The sequence below is a fragment of the Aquila chrysaetos genome, chromosome 5 (assembly GCF_900496995.4).
Source record: "Aquila chrysaetos chrysaetos chromosome 5, bAquChr1.4, whole genome shotgun sequence".
Lineage (NCBI taxonomy): Eukaryota > Metazoa > Chordata > Aves > Accipitriformes > Accipitridae > Aquila > Aquila chrysaetos.
Window position 1 is genome coordinate 39,413,998 of NC_044008.1, and position 17,939 is coordinate 39,431,936.

General features: G+C 40.0%; 1 protein-coding gene across 3 annotated transcripts in view; it reads right to left on the reverse strand.

Annotated features, from left to right (window-relative positions):
- The window catches only part of NPTN (neuroplastin), a 59,292-nt gene that overhangs the window by 40,590 nt on the left and 763 nt on the right, over nucleotides 1-17,939 (reverse strand). The window lies entirely within an intron of this gene.

Genomic DNA, 17,939 nt, shown 5'->3' on the forward strand with positions numbered 1-17,939 from the left:
AAAAAACCTGCAGTTATGAGGATTCAAAAGGGAAAATAATACAACCAGATGCAAACAGTTCACATGCTCCTGAAACGCTGCATTTGTACTGTCTCAGAGACAACTACCTCCTTCCAAGGGAAGTCTGGTCCTGACACCAGGACTCAGGGGTTCAAAGTGTGGCTGGAGCTCCAGGGAACAACCACACAGATTGCAGTTTCAGGCAAGAGGATAAAACTAAGTGCTAGCTGTAAAGACTTCATTAAAATATGAAACCATAGATGATCTTGGGCAGTCCACAAAGTGCTTCTCAGCTGGCTTTTCTCTGCCCTCTCTTTAGCTTACTTTCACCTTTATTGCATGGCAACAGTCTCACTTATAACTTGCATCAGAATATCCAAGAAAACCACAATAAGAAGCCACCCTCCTCCTCTCCCCTCTCCATTTTCCTACTGCACCCATCATCTGGGCTTTGAAAACCGGAGCACCAGGTGTTTGCTACTTAAACTGGTATTCTGTCTAATTAACACCTTTTTCTTCTTCACTGAAGGGTGTTAATTAAGTGATAAATTTTTGAGGGCAGAAAAAACCACCATCACTTTGTCAAAGTACTGCATTTTTAATTCATTTGGGATGGAAAAAAGGCAGCCTAATTAATGTTTAGTTTCTCTCCAATGCTCACCTTTACTAAACCAAAGTATTTGAAATTAGTAAAATCTACAAAACAGTAACAGCCAGCACACCAGCTGGAGGAGAAGATACCTCAAATCCATGGAAAACACTGAAGTATCCTGCCTGTTTTCGCCTATTATCTAGCAGGTTTGATGGTTTCCCATTCTTTTATCACCAGAGAACATCGTTTTTAATCATACCACTGATAAGAAATGGGTTTGGTCTTAATCACTTCACTGATAAGAGATGGGTTTAAGTTTTACAGTACACTCCCTGTCGTCTTTGCTGAGTATGACTCACCAGCTGCCACAGCACCGGTACAAATTATGTGCTACCTCAACCTTTGGCTATAATCTCCTAAATGCACTCCACCAGTTCCACAAACTAAAAAAATCGGCATTAATTTTCTTGGTCTATTTTGCCCTATTCTTTAGCCAACTACAGAAGCAGCTTTATAAACAGCACTTTGACATGCGTATCGGGTACCCAGATGAGTCTATACTGCCTATAAGCATACCAAGAACTGGAGCAATACATGAAATTAATTACTGCAATCTCATTTTGCAGCTTTATATAGCTGAAGGTAGGTTATGACTTACTACAGAGAAACAGTACCCAGAGAGCATCATATAAAACGCATGGGCCCATGATGTAGCATTAGATTCATTTCACAGTGACGGAAACCTGAGGATTACTTTCTCTAGGTCCATAGACATAAGGATTAACATTTTCTGGATTCAGACCAACATTCCTCATTTCTCTGTGCATTAGAAAACCCTGCTTAGTTTGACATGCAAAAAGATTTATGGACAAACTACTTTGTTTGCTGAAGGAAAATTCAGAGAGTCCTTAAATAAATGGATTCAGAGCCTTCTGCTCTGCTGCGAGGCCATCCTGGGAATATGCCCCACTTAGCCAACAGACACTTCTCTGCACAGATGGATAGAGAAAGGACACAGGGATCAGCTTCTAGGTTATAAGTCAGAGGATTCAGGGTTTCTGAAGGTCCTCTGGTCCAACCACCTACACCAAATGTAAAACCCTTAGATCAGGTTGAGGCCCTCAAGCTGCCCATTCATCTTCTCCCATATACATTCACACCGTGGATGCTTTCATTCAAGAGTTTCCTCGGAATAAAAAAAGCAGTGCTTAACTTCACACCACAATGACTTTCAAGTGCAACTATTATTTTATGGTCACTTCTATTGTGCAAAAACTGATCTCAGTAACCATAATTCACTGAAAAAACACATCAAAGCACAGTTCATAGAAACACTACAGGGTAGAAAAGACACTGGCGTGTCATAGCAATTACAGCTACACACATCCAATTTCAGGAAAGTACTTTCATCCCGAATACATTCTCATTATATAAACTGTTTGGGTTCAGAAACCTTCTCTGGACATCCTTCTCATATTCACACATAATTTCATGAGTTGTGGACAGTGTTTACAGTTCTTCTACTTTTGCAACAACCCCATACCTGTATGTTTGATACCATAAGGTAGAAGATGTGAAAATAGATTCAAGTCTGGAATATCCAGCAAGAGAAGAACAGTCAGAACAAGAAATTAGTATCTACTCCCTCATTTTGGCTCCATATTGATGTCAGCCTGCTAGCTATAGTCACGTGTTGAAGTGTAGATGTTCGCAGATCTTTTTTCCTAGTTCTCTAGCTGAAAAGAACAAAGCCTTATAGTACCAGAGAACCAGAAGAAGAGCATAGTCTAAAGAGGTAACTGGAACACCGACTTAAGTCTTTTACAAACAACTGGGAAACTTGGTATTTCACTGAGTTACTAGAAAAATGATGGAAAACTGAAATATATTCCACTGTAAAACAGTAAGCAAAGCCTGATATCAACATTTCATTGCTCTCTTTGTTAAGGACCTCTAACTCGCCAATTCCCATATTTTTTCTGCAAAGGACTTAAAAGTGCTGATAACTAAAGCAGTGGTTTACGTGTATAAACTAACTATTCAGATGACACATGAGGAGCAGACATGGGGTAAAAAGATGCTATTTTTGCACAAGCTTGTCCCTAAAGTGTGTTCTGCAGTCACTACCATAGCTCATTTTCTACTGAGTGCAAACTCTGTTTTCAATTTATAGCTTCTTCTTTATCGAAGTCTGCTTTTTCTTTTAAGCCCATCCGCTTAAGAGGTGTTGAAGGAGTATAAACTAAAAAGCTCCAAGCCTCTCTGCCCTGTGAGTTTATGTATTAAAGTGATTCTCTCTGCTTTGGACATCCTGGTTGGAGAGACATTTTTAAATATCACTGCAGACGTGATATTAAAGCATTCACTTCTATAGTAAGTATAGAAAAATCTCTCATTTGCTTATAACGCTCGGACCAATGCTCTCCCAATAAACAACAGATCGACAGAGAAATTATGAAGCCAGCTCTGATCACTATGAAGCACGCGTTAACTTGCCTGTGAAACAGTTAATGGCATCCGGATCAACAGCAAGTCCATGCATTTGTTCAGTGCCTTAAAAAGCGCATACCTTCATATTTCAAAGAAAATATTAAAAGAACATCAGCGAAGAACTGCTTCTAGCCATCTCTGAAGTAGCTCACGTACACCCCAAGTAGCACAGAAGACAACATCCTAAACAGAATGATATTGAGCTATGTGACATTTCAATCACATGCTTTAAAAAAGGCAAGTCTGGGTAACTTCATTCAGCTGTTCATGTAGACCAACAACTTGCCCAACACCAATTAAACAAATGTGGATGACAAAGCCATTTGAGCAATTCCAGGAAAATGGCAAGTTGTTCCTCACAGAGGACACACATCTCAATTCTGGCCAGCACCAGCAGAACACAAGCCAGGCCTAATATTAAAATATCTTAAAATCCTAAAGAGGCTTGTCATCATCACGTTCCTGAATGCTACACGCATGACTAGAAAACGTTCCCCTGGGCTGACTGCAAACTGAAGGGCTCTGCGTTGGAGGATTGATGCAAGAGTCAAGTGACTTAAGGCAGTTTTCATTCTCTAGTCAACTGATTAGGGATTCAAAGCAGACATATAAGTGGTAATCAGGTTCACTAAGTATCTACGCTCTCCCTTTAGTAAGACCTTGAGCTATAAACTATTCTAATCTGAAGGCAAAAAAATCCCCTTATCTACAGACACTTACAGAACAAACGAACTGGCTGCTGGTATCAGGCACCCAACCTAATCACCTTAAGGAGCTGGGACTGTTGCTTGCCTGATGCTGGCATAGCACAGGATGCTATGCCAAGCCTTTTTAAAACTATGTAATTGTGTAGCAAACACTGCTTTTGCATGCCTGGTTGTTCTAAAGAGTGTACGCTGTCGGGAAGCTGGTTCAAACGCATCAAGAAGCATTTATCACAAGAGATTTCCTTCCACGGAGAATCTGTAGACTAGTTTCTCAAAGGTTTTTCCAAAGATTAAGCTTGCATCATTCTCAGAAAAGGCAGGCATTATTCTCCTGTTATTTCCATTTATGCTTTTCCCTGGCACAACTTGGGAACAAGACAACTTACAATCATCCACGCAGGGAGGAAAAAAAAAAATTAAATAATCCAGCATTTGTTGGTTTTAATTCCTTTTAAGTCACTACAGAAATATTATCATTGCAGCTAAGGAATATGCAAGAGTTTCTCTAAAGCAGAAAGATACAGGAGCAAAAACGCTCCTGTAGATTGCCAAAAAATAATTGTTGACAACTAGGAACCCACTCCCTTGAAATAAGTGGGAAGGAATTCAGCTTCACAACACAAAAGCAGAGTTACAGTAGACAGCAATTTAAATTTGTCCAGTGCTTACATGTAACACAGCAACTGAAGCCTGCATGCTAAAGATCTCAAAAATTTTTAATACCACTAGATTTGCATCTTAAAGATATTAAAAACGCTATAAAATGCTGGTGAGGATAACAAAAAATATCTTGTGTTCAGATTAATTATTTAAAATCCTCAGACTATGCCATTACAGAGCTAAAGGTTTAAAGTACTCCTCAATTTTGCTTTGACCTTTCGTGATACAACAAATGTGTGTTTGAAAGGAGACTGATCACATTTCTCTTTAGCATGAAGGAAGCACATACTGAATGGCAAACCTTTTTTTTTCTGCTTTTATGCATTCTGCAGAAGTACAAGCTGCTCCATCTCATCCATGATGAAGAAGCAGGACATTTTAATACACCAACCTTTTAAAAGAAATGCCCTTTGCAGAATTGTTGGATTATGTAACAGGTCACACAATCCGAGGCAGGGCTGAGAACAAGTCATTCAGGAAGGAAAAAAAAAAAAAAAATCCTCTATGCACACAAGAAATGCTATTAGCAGAAGCTATAATACATTTTAGGTACAATACATTTTTAAATGTAAATCAGAGTTCAACTTTTAACAGACCAAGATCTGCCTAATAACAATATTTAAAATACTGGCCCCACTGCAGGAGATGGGGTTAGAGCAGGGATGCTTTATTTACTTCAAAAGTTTATGCTCCCCGTAGCTGGACAGAATTACTGCCTACTAACTTCTAACTTCAGAGTAACATCTCTAGCAGGTCAGGTCTTGATCTCCCTCGTCAGACAAGCTATGCAGCGTATACATCCAACAGTGGACAGCCCAAAGACAGGCTATTCTCCAGGAGAACATCTTTATGGCATTCCAGTTACAGGAAAGAAGGCAGCAGGAAGGAAACGTATTAAGAAGTAGCAGAGATGCCACTATTTGTTTGCCAGATTTACACTCCTTTGCAAATTGAGAGATACTTGTTCCAAGTTGCATTTTTGAATAATATTTTTTCCCCGAGCCATTTCTACAGAGCAGTTCAGCTTCTCCCTGTTTTGACACATCTATTACTCTAAAAACATGCCTTTGACCAGAGGAAGGCTTTGCTAACTCGGACATCCACATCAAGCTGTCTACCAACACTTACCACTTGTATATAGGACATGCCAATAGAAATAGCCTTGCCCTTCTCACTGCTTTGTGCCAGTACATGTGGCTGCATCAGGGTTATGTCATAAATCGGATCCTAACTTGGACCGGGGTTTGATCTCACATGGCCTACTGACACCGCTTAGATTATTAGTACAAAAATAAACTTCTGAGGGCAGCTCTTCTATAGCATCAAATATCGCTATTTGAGATGAAATTCAAGTTCCGTATCAGCCAAGATTAACGCAAGCCTAACTGGTGATTACCCACACTGGGCATCCTAATCCACACACAGAAATCACCTTCCTGCAGCCAAAGGCTGCTCATCACAGGGGACTGAGCCACTCAGATCTCCTGACTTTGTCCTCACACCTCACACAAATTACATGCTGAAGGGCAACAAAACCCCCCAAACTGCCAGTCATGGTTAAAGGGGTCCATTTTTGAGCTTCTGGGTTTTCTAGCTAAGAGAGTCAGCCTTCCAGCTTTAAACACAGCCTACAGCCCTCTTTACTAGACTCCGCTACTCCTACTTCTTTTGCAGCAAAAGCAGCAATCCAATTAAGGGCCAAGCAGATTTTGACTCTTCAAGTAGGCAGCATAAAAGGGAGCTGACATAAAATACTGAGAGAAACCTGTTCCTTTGTTCGGAATAAAGAAGAAAATTTACAAAACACCACCACCATGCTACCAGTACTAATTATGGGATGGGGCGGGGGGGAGGGAACCCAAAACTGTATCTGTTGTAAAGCTTCTGCAAGAATAAAACAGGTGAAGCCCCCTAACAGTTCACTAAGCAGTCTTTAAACATTAATTCAGAAATTCTTCTGATTTTTTTCAACTCAGCAGCAGTACCACCACATCACTGATACAATGCATTTACGCAGATAGCTTGATGGGAGTAAAAACCAGAAGCTTGAAAGGCAAAGGTCTGAGATGGCTTCACTACAAAACTGATGAGAAAGGAAAGAAAAAAAGTACCATACAGAAGTCAGTGGCAAGATCCAGCATGCCCCAACCATTAAGAGAACACAAGTCCAGCCTACTCAAGACACCAGGGAATCCAGACCCACAGCTGAGATATATTTAAATAAGTGTTCAACTACATTTTAGAGATTTTTTTGGTGTTTGAGAAGAGTATAAATGGTGACCTAAACAATTTGGTTAAAATCTACTTTGAATCATCTGCCTATACTCAAGTAAAAAAGGTAGTACTTCTATTTTCTATTACAGCACTGTTAAAGAGCTGTTGTACTTAACATGACGACAACACTAAAAAGTCTTTCACATGCTCTTGAACCAAAGACCACATTAAATTGTGCAGTCATTTTACAACAGCATTAAAAGATATTGTTTATATATCTTACTAGAGACCAGACAAAAGCACTGAAAGAATTTATCCTGTAGCAGGCCTTTAACAGCGGTGGTCGTGGCAAGAATGTAAGAACAGGGCAAGCATGTAGTGATCTTCCGCCAGCCGTCAAAAGTTTGCTGCTGAGGGTTTTCCTAAACTAAAGGCGTTGTTTTCATTGCCATCTTAGAGCAAGCTTACGTTTCCACAAAGAAACCAAAAAAGCTTTATATAGTAATTTTCCATCTCTGAGAGGCAAGAACTCTGTTGCAGTTTGCAAAAAGAGGACGACAGTGTAATATTTGGAAAACCCTTTGGGAATTATAAATCCACTTCATTTTGTCACACTGAGGCCCCAAAACAGGAGAGCAGCAATTCAGGACAAGGCATGCTCATACTGGTACTGACCGGGCAGCCAATGCCAGATTAACATTTGGTAGGTGCTGTTAAAAGCATAAATCATCTCTGCAGTTAATTTGCTGCCTAGAAGAGGCATAAATAGAGGCAACAAAAAAGAATGTGATAATGCTTAGCTGAAAACCATTAATGCAGGCCACTGACAAACAACTATAACTCCCAGACACTTACTGTGTACTAAAAAGCCACATAACTTATTGTATCTACTTAAAGCAAGATTTGAGAAGATGAAGATGGAGGTACAGGGAAAAGAGAATACTCTAACAAGTACTGTATTCATCCATAGCCTCTTAAAGTTCCTGCCTTGGCCGTTATTTATAGCTCATTAAAAGCTATTTTTCTCTGTCCTGTCATTTTTGCTCCATTCTCCCAACTAATTCCCTTCCTAGAAACCAAACTGACTCCCCCCCCACCCTTACTCCATATGGCTCAAGATTGGGGTCACTAAATTGATCCTGGTATTGCTAAAAATAGGAGCTTCAGGAGTCTGAGACCCAAAACATGCAGCTTTGCTTAAAGCTATCTTATACCCCTAAGTGAGACCATAAGCTGCTACTGAGGAACACAGAACTTGCAACAAAGCGTTGAAAAACCTGTCAGTTAAAAATTTAACAAATTAAGTCTGAAAGTCAACCATCTATACTGTACATCTAAGTCTCATATTAGGTTCAGTACCCTCAAAACTGGGGAGAGATGCGAACTGTCCCATCTACATCAAGCAGTTTGTTTCTGGAAGCAAACAGCCAGGAAGGGAATGCTGCATTACCACATGCTGTCCTCTCTGCCAAAGTTACAGGGGAAAAAATGGGGAGAGTTGCACTGTAACCAATCTAAACACAAATAACACAATAGAAGGAAATGAAAATATTTATACTACTGTCATGTTTGACAACAAGCAGAAAAGGTCTCACAGTACCAAATGGTTACAGCCAGGTACTCAAGCATCATTCCCAACCATTGTGCATAAAGAAAGAATTGGCACAAATATGGTAAAGCTCAAATAATTCCAAAAATACAAGGGTTAGAGGTGATAGCACTTACACTGGAAGGGGAAATCCAAAGGTGAATGTGACCTAAAAAAGCATTATACGATGGGTGCCAGTCATCAACATAAACACAAACCCAAATTTAGAAGGGAGAGAAGACAATTTTGTGAAACACAACTTTTTTTGGCAGTTCTGAAAACACTGGTGTCAGGCCAGAGACTGATGGTCACCCCCAGGCCTGCACAAAGGGGTGAAGCTTATAAGAGCAAAAGGGCAAGTAACCCAAATGAAACAAGAAAAACAGAACTTGCAGTGTTAGTTTCTAGATTACGGGGACCGAACAGGCACAAAGTACAGCACTTCTTAAAGCAAAATGAAGCATAAAGAGAGCGGCAACCTGAACGTATTTTTCTTAGTGCAGATGTAGAACGATTATACAAAAGAAAAGCTCTCCAAGTAAAACTAAAATGTCTATTTGTTCAAAAAACTGCCAAAGACAATCCTTTCACCTGCAATTTGGAAGTATGTGCACCAAGTCCTCCAGTATGCCTGAGACATACTCAGATTTTACCATTAGGTTAAACAAAAATCACTTGTTTCTAATGGGATGGGTCACATACAGCATAGCAGACAGTAACAACTCTGCTCACTTTGTCAGACTCCCCCCCGACCCCCCAACAATGAACATGCAGTGAGGCGGGGGGGAGGAAGCCTGACCAGGCAAGGCAAGCCCTAGCCTTCCAAATATACATAAATAGGGAGGAGTCCATCCAGAGGAGACTTCCGAAGACCAGGGGCAGACTGGCTCCGAGTCACAAAACCAAGGTGTTCAGCTGCTTTGGGATTTTGAAAACACTTCCCCAAGGCAACTCTCTTCTAGTGAAGTGGTAAGCCTCAACAGCAACTAACCGCTGAACTCACTGTTTATGTAGCCTGGCAGTCATACCAAGAGGAAGAAGTTAGCTGCAGAATTTGTCTTACCATATGCAAACACCAAATAAAATGATATCTCCAAATAATGAGCTTCCTATTTATTTCCTAGAGTCATTAAGGTAGTTTGTCACAAGTGTAAACTAAGCTGCCTGATAGAGCCTACACTGCAAGTCTTCAGCTACAAACTTGAGAAACAGGATAATGCCTCACTCAGAATAAAAGTCTGCTTATTTGGTGACTATCTGGCTTAAAACTGCAACTTGTACATCCTGTTACATTTCTTACTATACTAAATCCAACTGACTTGCTTTATATTTATTTATTTTCTCCATGTCATTTATTCCTGGCTTTGTTTGATCTCAACCTCTTAACCCTATCCTCAAACCTCACTGAAATAGTTTTCAATATTTTCTGCTATACCCTCCCCTTTCTAAATAAAGATTACACAGGACTGCACAGAGTAAGAATCAGTGCAGAACTAAGAAATATTTCAAGTTACATACTGTGATATAAGTTTTTCCCACTTCAAACTAGACCCCCAAAATGTGAATTATCGCACTTCTAGAAAAATCATACAGACACGTAATACTATAAAGTGTGAGAGTGGGAGTCAGCTGCTTGCAACCTTGGATGCTTAAAGAAAAGGAGAGAGGACAAAATAATACTAAGTTCCCTGAGAAAGACTGCTTTAGGTAAACTTTCTGTATATACAGGTTAGAATACCTCAAGCAGAAATCAACAACCAAAGTGTAACAAACAGAAATCTACTGCCCTTGCTTGAAGATACATAAAGACAAGATCAACAACGTACTGCAAAACTGTATGTTATGGATCTTCTAATTCCTTGTTCCATCAGCCTGCGTCACCTCCTGGTAACAATGATTCTAACCTGCTCAAACAGGGAATTAAAATCGGTCCATCTTCTGTAACACTATGGATTTTTAGCACCAGGCTACCCTCACCCCACCAATAATTCAGGGGAAAAGATAATCCTTGCACACACAGTAGCCTGGCTAATCTTGTCAGTCTTGTGCCCAAGACAAGAGACCAGCTTTCACGGTGCCATGAAAAGCTATGTATCACAGATCAAAGTAACCCCCATGTAGCGTTTATTTTGTCCTCTACTACAGTTCTATTAATTATTCTTTACTGTACTGAGAAATAAAAAAACAAACAGAAAACAAACACACTCATATCCAATTCTCATGGCATCTTTCAAAATCTTCAGATGCTGTATCAAGGCACCTTCCTTTCCTTTCCAAGCCAAGCAACCCTAACTTACAAAACCACCTCTGGAGCAATTGCTCTTTTAAGCTCTGGACTGTAATATTAATTTCAGATGTTCCTCAAGCAAGAAGGTATCACATAATATTTTGAACACTTATGTCAGTCATTACATACTATGTTTAGCATCACAGAAAGACAAGAGCTTCTTAACATTACAACACTTGCATGAATTTAACGAGACTAACAGAAACAGTGCAGCTGAACTCCTATTTATAACTGCATTTAAAGTGGTTTAGCATCACTTAATTCATTATTAGGAGTTTTGAATGAGTATGACAGGCATTAAAATACTTCTACATTCACAACTTGAACCTTCTAAGGTAGATTATCCTAGTTAACTACCACAAAGCTTTTCTAGAAAACTAGGCCAAAAAAAAAAAAAAAAGAAAAGAAAAATCCAAGAGTGATCAGTCAATATGGTATCTACTTGCTTTTTAAAAATGCACTCAAGCATCTGCTTTTTCAAACTCCTGCTGTACGCCTTCACCGAATTATTTCAGTCTGCCTTTGGTCTGCCATGATGTCTGTTGGGAGCCTACTGCATTGCCAAAATCCTTGTCAAGCTCTTTTCTAGGCATTTAAGTTCAATTTTCTCTTTTTTAATTTAAAATATATTCTTTGTCAGTTTTACCAACCCCCCAGAATTAAATCCTTCTTCACCCACTTCTACTGCTGAAGTTTTGGACTGATTGCATCTTTTCACACCTTCCCTTTTCTAGTCCATTATATTCCCCTTCCTCTTATTTTCTCATGTCTTCAATATGACTGTTAGAAAATGCATTTAGTTTAGGTTTCCAAACAAACGCACAGGCTATAGAGATAGCCACCATGATCCCTCTGTGTACTGAAAGCTAGCAATAATTCACCAAGCGTGGGAAGTAGTAAGTAGCTGCACTATTTTGCTACACTAAGTAGCACTTCGGTTCAATAGATTCGTTAATGTGGCATTTTAAAACATTTAATGTTAAACAAGCCTATGCTAATTAGAGCAATCTAAGACCTTCTTTTTTTCTTTATTCAAACCAGAACAGGACATTATGATCTAATTTTCCTCTACAAAAAGGTCTCACAATGCAAATCCATTTAGCTAGTCACCTACAGTCTTGGGCACTTTCTTCCTCCTCATCTGGAAAATTTGTTCTTTCAAAACATCCCTGCTCCTGCTTTTTCTTTGATATATCGAAATGCTTCCAACCTGATATCAAAAGCTAACTCAGTTGATATAAACATTGTGTCCCTGAGACTCCATCTTACATACTGAAGTTCCAATTACACCTCCAAAGAGCAGAAGACAGACACGATGCCTCTTCCTCCCTCCTTCAAAAGCAGCTGCAAAGCAGAGATCTCTCCTATCCTACCCCATTTCAAGATCAAAGCCATTAAGAAGAGGATAAAGGCTCTCCTATCCTACAGCTCTTCAACAGTGTGCCATTTGGGGTCATATTTACTCAACATCTGCTTCCCAGAATCAGAGCCCATTGTTCACACTTTACCCCACGCATACACACCTTCCAGCAGCCAAAATACTATGCTGATATGATGGTGCTGTTTTTTACTGCATTCTGAACAGGAATGGTGGGGGGAAAAAAAAAAATAATCCCATCTTGCTCCCAAAAAACTTCTCATTCTTAATTATAGCAGATCTACAGCTTCTGACACCACATGATGAAGAACCCTTCACAGCTTCAAAAGTTATTGTCTTTTTTCTTGAATGAGTTTGCGTCAGTGCGTGAGTAGTGACTTCAACCACACAGCTGACCCAAATAAGCTTCAAGCTTATCAACAGGGCATGAATTTTTAAAGGCCTACAGTAGTTATCCTACTAGGGGATAAATACCTCCAAGTTTTGACACAGATACAGACATTCAATCCAGGTTGGAATTATATTTAAACTCAATCTCCTTCAACATCAAAAAAAGACCATGCAGTACAAGACATCAAAAAAAAGTGTTTAATTTAGAGTGAAAACAGATTTAACATACCAAGTCATATTTTTAAAGGCACACAAATAATGTTTCAGACAATTATCACGATTTGAACAACTGGATGTTATATTTGATACAGAGCTTTGATAACTCCTGAGTTATGTTTTAACAGCCATTCTCCCTCCTCCAACTTTATACAAGTCAGTTTCATATTCTAGAATTATCAGGGAAAAATGACAAGCTACAATCATTATGAAATACTGGTAAGCAGCTTGTTTTAAGAAGTTTGACTGAACACATAAAGGCTGTCCTCAAGCATCCAATGGACGGTGTGCAGGATCAGATACTAAATCTGCACGTTCAGGCCCCAGCTCTGGCAGCAGGGGCAGCACCTTAGCCACTGATGGGTTTCTGCAAACAACCTCAGCACAACTTTGGCGTGGGCAGAAAGCTCAGGTACACAGAAAAGACTGGAAGGAGATACTATCATCACATATGTCATTCAAAACAAAGTACGATCATAGTGATAAACAGTCTCAGGGAAGAGCTCTACAACCAGATTACAGGTTGCTTTGGAAAGTTTGGGGGTGTCAAGCTGCTGGGTTTAATTCAACTCCTTCTGCAGTACTTGTGGAAGATGGGTGAACGGAAAAGGGCAGACAGTGCCCATGTTTAAAACATTAAAATGGAAAGACCGTGGAATCACAGACCAGTCAATCCTGAAATCCAATTTCAGCCTCCAGAAAGAACAAAAGAAATCTTCTTGGAAGTGCTCAAAAATGGAGAAGGGCTCGGGGGAGGGAGGAACCGAGCTGTATTGCCTACCTGAGGTTTGAGACAGCTTGCCCACGACAATCTGACCTCCTACTGTAAAGATAATAAAAACCAAAGGTGACTCTAGAGGAGAAAGAACAGACGCAGTTTTCCTAATTTTAGTAAAGCTTTTAATACTGCCCTATACAAGCACCTCATAACCAAAAATAAAATCTCATTAATGTAGCTTGGTGTACCATGTGTATGATTTTTATGAGATAAAGTACATGAACAAGTAGATGGAAAACAGAATGAAGTAAGACTGATGATGGGCTAGAGGGTCACTTAAGCTGATAAAACCAAAGCAAGCTAAAGTAGGGGTACATGCTCGAGCAGGTAAAATAGGACTTTTGACAACTGGAGGATGACATCAGAAGTAGGTGAGACACCACTTAATAAGAACATCTAAGAACTACTTGGTTTAGGCAGTAAAGGAATGCAAAGTAACAGTCCTGCAATGCAAGATCCAACCACCATAAAGGACCCCACTGGACCCGAGTCAATCATGTTTTACTGTAAGAAACCATTTGTCCCGTGATGCAAACAGGAATGCCATATGCAAGACACATTGAGTGATCCTTCCACTCCACTGAATCTCGGTCTGGTCCCAACTGGAAGTGTGTCCAGTTTTACACACCACACTCCAGAAAACGTGACTGAAGAAAATCCACAGAAAAGCACCAGAACAGCCAGGAAAATACAACTTACCAAGAACGACCATGACAATTAACCTGGAGAAGTACAGAAAGTAATTTGCTGATGAGAAAGTAACACCCTCTTCCCCACTCTAAATTGCACGGATAAAAAGAATAAAAAGCCTAAAATGATAAGAAAGCAGGTTTAGAGAAGAACTTCACTGCTAATAGATAAGCAGAAACAGTTTATCTAATTTTCAGTCTTAACTGTGGGAGCTGCAGCACCTCCAGCATTTGAAGTTAAAAAGAGTTTGAACACTGGCTTTACAAGCCAAGGATGAGTCACAAGGCTAGCATTGTCCTTTACAATACAAGTTTTTACAATTGCCTCCTCTAAAGTAGTACTTGCAGCAAAAGAAACAGCTCATTGTGAAGGAGAGAATGCACCTCATTCATGAATTTAACAAGAAGGAGTCTTCATACAGTAGTGTGTTGTGAGGACAGTTAACACTCTCAGTGTATTTCATCATTGAAAAGTAGTTCCACTGAGTCCCTCGATTCGAACTGCTTCTCAACATAACTAAAACTATTGTTTGAAATGTCAGTACCAGCAGTTATTGCATTTTTACCTGTTAGCTGAGATCTGTCAGAATTCGGTGCAATTTTCAAGTGTATAGTCATATTGCTTGTATTTAAGTTTCCTATGCGGGAGTTGTAGGAGGAAGGAGAATAGCAACGGTAGGAAAGAGAACAGAACTTTGAACATTTTCCTCGATACTCAGCCCACACTCATACTCTATAAATGCTGTATGAAACTGTTTCTTAGTTTTATCGGGTTAAAATCATACCAAAAATCATTAAAATCATACCAAAATACAATCAGTGCAAAATGGATGAGAATCAGCAGTCAGAAATAGCATTACAAGGATAAAAGGAAGGTTTTTCACTTGCTCTTTTAAGAAGAAACTCATTTTAAGAAGCTACTCTTCCTCATTTTATGGTCATTTCTATACTGGTTTCTGCCAACAGAAAAGCCACGTTCTATTTTCAGCCAGCTAGTTATCTCCTTCTCACTCATCCAAACAGAGGAAGAAGAGAGCAGAGCTAAACAAGTACCACCTAACTTAGTTTGGTTTTATTTCCACTTATGTCTAGCTTTGAATAACCCAAGCAATTTTATTAAGTCAGCTTTCCGTTTTAAAAATGTGATGAAGTTTAAGAATTCCCTCCTCTATACAATATGTGATAAAGTCTGGTTTTAAGCGGTTTGCCAGACCAAAGCTCTGAAAAGGGAAGAACTTGAAAAATTGCTAGCAATTCAACTCACATGCTGGTGTGCTGTAGAAACACTGCGGATTTCATGGGGGCAGTCCAAGCATCTATTTTAGACAACAGTAAAAATACAGCCATGCTCCTTTAAATCCAAACACTCTAAGGTGAAAGTATTAACACACTGAAGTCTTTATTTTTAAACAAGCAGCTGGAGAAACAGAGATATTGCAAAGGTTAAAAAACAAGCAACATGTTATTCGTCACCAAACAGTAACTCAAGCACCATTCCATAAGGAGGACACTGTCTGTTTTGAAGCGCTAAAGCGATTTTCCAACAAATACCAGTTGGAAACTACAGGTTTAACACAGATCTTCTTGACAGACTGGCTTTTTCCAGCTGTTCCTCCTCATGCTTCCTCATCTCTCTTCCAACCCTCCTTTCTGTCACTTCATCTAAACTATGCTCTGGATACAAGTGACAAGCTAGTGTGCATCAGAAATGCAGCCTCGAAGAACCCGACAGGTTTCTCAGAAGAATGTTCAGGAAAAGTTAAATTTCTGACACACAAATTTTTCTGTGATCTTTAGGTGTTTATGCAAGAGCTTTAAAAATAATCCATACAAGTGTCAAAAACCTACTTCCAGTTTTCGTAAGCTTAAATCTGTAGGTGACTCTGATTCAAAACTTTCTGAATTACATTCACTCTGGAAAAATCACTGGCAATTCAACAGTGATCTCCTGTCAGAAGTAGAAAAAAAGGCTGCTTCCCACAGACATTCAGGATTCCACTTGGCATTTTCTGTGCCAGGCGAATGGTGACCTGCCCTGCAGTTTCAAAAGTACATTACCATTCCTTTATCATCCTAAACTCACGTGGTGTTACTGTACGTTCAACAGCACTTTGACTATCACTTTTCACTACACTGACAGCTCCATATCAATAACAGATAATGCGATTCTTGCATATACGCTTTGGGATCCTTCCATATACCTTCAAAGCACACATCTGTGTGTTAGATACACTTTTGTTTTTAAAAGAGCTGTCACCGACATACTTGCATGTGCCTGTTCAAACCACGAAAATAATTTTTCTAATGACTGACAAGGAGTTTACATAATTCAGGAAATGGCTACACCTATTCTTCATGCCAAAGCAAAAGAGGAATTGTTCCGTTTCATGAAGCAACTCACTGGCCATTATTTGCTGAAAGAAAACAGCTCCTCTGTGGCAGGGCCTACAATCTTGAAATGTTTCCCTCTGTTACAAGAGCATTCAAATTGGGGTAAAAATTCAACAGCAGCAATAAACCTTATTCAGAAGGATCTCTATCTTTCACTTGGCTTGAAAGTGCTCTACTCCTTTCCAAGAAGATTTTCACTCATCTGTGTAAACTCCTACAGCAGTACAGATACTCAGAGTCTCCCTTACCACTTAATTGCTTGGATGACCCTACTTAACCAAATAAAAATTAATGAGCTTTCAGGATACACCTGGGGTCTGCAGTCTTACTTCATGCCAAGATCTGCTACTGCTTGGTTAGCTTCATGTCAGGAATGGAAGTCATAATTAAGACATTGAAAGGCTAAAGCTTTCCATCTATCCCAAAAAACTTATTTCATTGTTGACCTCCAGACATGTAACTACAGTCAAACACCAAACGTTTGCACTGCCTACCAGCTATTTGGAATTGTTATACCAGCTGCTGGCATTTGACACCTTGCCTGCTAACTCTGCACAGGAACAGCTTCAGGCACACGACCCATTTAACTTGCATGTCATGTCAGAAGACCTCTCACCTCGCTCCACCTAAATACAAGGGGAAACACAGCATCGGCAGATTAACCCTGCCACAACGATGCTCAGATGGCACAGCTATCACAGGAAGCAGACAGCATCTCTGCAACAGAGAACCAGACTTTATCCACAACTTGGCCCAAGTAGCATGGTCCTGGGAGCTCATGGAAGTCAGGTCCTTAATTCTCACTGAACTCCAGTGGGATTTGCCAGACTCTTTTAGGTTCCACAAGTAGTCCCTTATATTGCAGAAAGCCTACAGTTTTCACTCATGTAGCGTGGATGCCAAAGCTTCTTCTGTTTGGTTAACAGAGACAGGCATGAGGCTCAGTTCTGGTTTCAGACTGCAAAATCTGCACATACTAAGGCAATAATTCTGATCTGGGATCTTTGGGACATTATTTCTTTCACCTACATCTCTCCTATCATCAAATATGCTGAAAGCCTCAATGTCTCTTCTAGAGCAAACAGCCAATGAAGCTGACCTCATGCTGCAAGGGAAAATGCACCTCAACAGAAGGAAAACGCTAGGACTGAATATCTGCAGAACAGAAAGGAAGGAGAGAGAAAGAAGGATGAAACAATGAAAACTTGCGTGGGATTGGTATATTAGTAAGGTATCCCTTCCTTCTAGGTAAATTTTCCCAACGCACATAGATGGGAGTCTCTTGTGAGCCAAGATCCCTGCCCTTCACAGCATTTACAGGCCAAAGCATCCCTGACATTCGTTTCACCATGATGCTGCATAAGAAGCTGCTCCAGAAAGACTGTGCTCGGGCACTTCTGGAGCAGACAAAACCCGCCTTCGTGGCTCGCTCTCCTCTTCAGATGGCACGATAAGACACGCATTTTTATAAGCGCTGCAGGACCTTCCTTCAAGCAGAAGGCTCGCACTCGGTTAGGCCAGCCTCTTGGCCCTGCTTCATTCTGCCACTAATTGTCATG